Source organism: Nomascus leucogenys, chromosome 25, assembly GCF_006542625.1.
Source record: "Nomascus leucogenys isolate Asia chromosome 25, Asia_NLE_v1, whole genome shotgun sequence".
Lineage (NCBI taxonomy): Eukaryota > Metazoa > Chordata > Mammalia > Primates > Hylobatidae > Nomascus > Nomascus leucogenys.
In genome coordinates, this window is record NC_044405.1 from 24,100,870 (window position 1) to 24,104,362 (window position 3,493).

The following is a 3,493-nucleotide window of genomic DNA, read 5'->3' on the forward strand; positions in this document are numbered from 1 at the left end:
CCTTGGGAGGCATGAGGGAAGGAGCTTGGGTCAACCTGTCATACCTAAAACAGAGTCACCCTCACTCAGACACTTACTGAGCAGGGACAAACCGGCTTCACAGAAAATTTATGAAATTTTAGACTCCATCTACTTATTTCCCCTGGGTTGTTACATTGAAAATCCAGGTCTCTCAGTTTATACCTTTGGGGAGACTCTTCAGTCCCCTCCCCATCTGCTAACATTGATCAAACACAAAGGAGAGAGGGGCCTCAGAGGAGGGTCCCTGGGACCTTGGTGGGCAGGACCCAGCTTCCCTGTGCAGAAGGAAACTTGAAATCAGGAGACTGAGCCTCACCCAGGGACAGGCCCCACCACTGTGCCCTGAGAGGCCCTTATGGACAGAAAGGGACAGGGCATAGCCTCACTTGGACCCTCTGGGTTTGCTGTGGGGCCAGCTGGGCCTGGTGTGGCTGAGCTCCAGGGTGCTGTCAGCCACTCCCAGTTCCCCCATGACCTGGGCGGGGAATATAATATCACCTCTATCTGTGCAGTGAGCACAGCAATGTCAGGGACACTGTTTTTAGAACCTGGCTGGCTCCCCTCCCCCAGCCCAACTGATTGTCCTGGTTGCCAGGCACCTGTTTGCATTAGATACAGAACACTCCGCAGGGTTCCGAGTAGGCAGTTGTGGCCCACAGGCCACTGGCAAACAGAGGCAGAGCCATAGAGGGGCTGCTTGTCCCCAAATGTCTCTCCAGCCGCTCTGGAGCTGCTGGGAGCTGCTGTGCTGGTGATGGCTGAGATCATGAGATGAGCCCCGGGAGTCCCTGGGCATCCCTGGGAGGTCCTGGTTTGTGTTGCTGTGGTGATCTTAGTCATTAAGAGATGATACTTTTTAAAGAGGAAAAGAGCTTAGTTAAAGTGTTGTTCTCACCAGCAGGTCCATGGAGAAGGTGGAACACTGGACTAAAGAGACAGGCTGAGGAAGTTCTCAAGTCACCCCTGATGGAGGCCAGACCTTGAATGTTACAATCCCTCTGCTTATCAACCCTTAATAAAAATCTGAGCAGGTCTTCTCTGCAGGACACAGGAGGCTTTCTGGAAAAAAAACGTGGAAAAGTGAGTCTCCTAAGCGTTCCCAAGTGATTGATGCAGGACGCATCTCAAAAGGATGAAAGGAGGATGGAGAAAAACTTCAGAAGGAAATAACAGACAGTTTGAATGAAAACACCTATTTTGCAGAAAGTCCAGAAGTGCTTGACCAAGAGATTGCGAGATGGAAGCAGAGAGTACAGGAAAGGAAGGAGGAGAAAGAAAGGCTGGAAACCTTTTAATGCACAAATAAAACAGGTCATGAAAGATACCATGAGCCAATTAAAGACTCTGGCTGAAAATTTGCTGGACACCATGTGGTTGGGAGATTTCCCCAGGGACCACAGTGATGAGGGGAACTTGGAAGCAGAGCTAAAGAGGAAAGCAGAAAATGAAGAAACCACCCCCCTTAAAAATTAAGTAAATTTTTTAAAGTTATGTGCATACATTCTGTATATACAGAAAAGATATCTAAATTGTAGGCACGCAGAAGGAGCATTGCCCCCATAAGGAACAGTTCATCCTAAATGGTGCAGATGAAGAGAATTTGACAAAGGAAGTTTCCTGAGCTGTGGGCAGGGATGGAAGCCTCCCAGATGCCAAGGTTTCCCACCCCCAGGTTTCCAGGGAGGAGAGAGGAAGTGATGTCATCTGAGCCCAATGAGGCCCTGTCAAGGGACCAGGGAAAACTGCCCCCACTTTTTGCTCCCATCCTCTCACTGACTGCAGGTGCACAGGCAGCTGCCTGAAAGAGGACCTGCGAAGTGCAGGCCAAAGGAGTTGGCCTCCAGGGCACAGAGCAGGCAGAAAACAAATTTGGAGAATGACCAGCACTCTTGGGTTTATTTGACTGAAAGTGCTTGTTTTATTGCATTCATTCACATCCATTTATTTAATAAATATCCGTGGAGCGTCTATCAAGTCTTCTGCACTGTTCTAGGGGCTTGGGATGCAGAGATGAAAAATACCAACGCAATGAGGCCTGCAGACCCCTAGAACTTACATTTTAGTGATGGGCAAGGTCAGGTAATAAAAGACAAGCAAGTGATGGGAATATGTGCTTTGCAGACATTTCCAATCCGGTGATGGGAGAACAGGGGCTATGGGAGAGCACCCAGGAGACAACATTTAACCTGAGATCTAAAGGTAAGAAGGAGGACCCTGGGAGGGTCAGGGGCAGAATATTGCAGGTAGAAGGTACAGGTAGGATAAGACCAGGAGAACTCTGCTTCTGGGTCCAGGGGAAGCAAAGCAAAGTGGGGTTGTGGGGAGTGTGCAGAGCCCTGTGCACAGATGTGACCTCCAGTGCAGTGTGATCACCCAGGGAAGGGTCTCAACCCCTGGAGAGGTGGGGTTGCAGGGAAGGGGGCATGGAGGACTGTGTATGCCACCTTGACCTTTTTGGTTGTGGAGAGAATGGAATAAGAATTGGGGGAGAGGCAGGATTTCAGCAAGGGGTGTCACAGGGGTCTGATGTTGGGGTGGTCATCACAAGATGAATCAAGGACAGATCGGGCTGTGTTTGGATGGTTGTGAGGGTCAGAGAGGAGGAATGAAAGACACCCTTGGGTGTTTTCTTATAGGATGTTTATCACTACTCTAAGAAAGCCTTAGTAAAATCTCTGCAGGAGAGCCCCTGACAAAAATTCAGAAAGGCTTTAGTGTATGAATTACACCAGGGAAAGCCTGCTTTTCCCTAGCATAGAGTGTGGTGTGCTGCCTGTCTCTCTTGAACTTGCGTTTGGTTCCCGCACTACTCCCACAACAAGGACTGTAGGGGCGGGTACAGGTGGGGCTCCAGTGAAGGGTGGGGGTTCTCAGGTATGATGTGTTTACAGCCTACATTGAGGCTATATGATGCACCTCGTTTGGAGATTCCAAGAGGAATTTTAAGTTTATTCCACCAGAGTGCACCACCATTAAATGAGAAAGACTCATGAGCTATAAGTGCTCATGAATGTGGTGGGTGTACATGCTGGGGCTGTGCCTGGCTCTTTAATTGTCCCAGCAGCCGGCTGTGGTGGGTAGGAAGATCAGGGCAGGCTCTCTGGAGGAGGCAGCTCCTAAGCTGAACACCGAAAGATGAGTAGGAGCTATCTCCAATGCTTTTCAAAATTGAAGGGGCAGATGAATCACTTGGAGAGCTTGTTACTAAGTAGATTCTGATTCATCAGGCAGGGGCCTGAGCCTTGCTTTGCTCCCAGATGATGCCTATGCTGGGATGAGATACGAAAGGGTGAGGCTCTTTAGATCATTATAGGGCAGGAATCAAGGAAAGATGAAGGGACAGGGAAGGAAAGATTTCTGGCCAGGACAAGGCACAGGCAAAGACACGAGGGTGCACACAGCTTGGTCTAGGGGAGCAGGAGAGTTTGAGCTCTGGAGCCAGGGACTCAGGAGGGAGGGCAGGACCTGGCAG

The 3,493-nt window shown here is 49.8% G+C and overlaps 1 long non-coding RNA gene across 1 annotated transcript; it reads left to right on the top strand.

The window, feature by feature from the left end:
• The first annotated feature begins 685 nt into the window (after nt 1-685).
• On the top strand, nt 686-1,989 carry LOC105738742. The gene is made up of 3 exons (XR_001114596.2): nt 686-772; nt 923-1,101; nt 1,225-1,989. It is a non-coding gene; the product is annotated as an uncharacterized LOC105738742 (long non-coding RNA).
• Nucleotides 1,990-3,493: the final 1,504 nt, after the last annotated feature.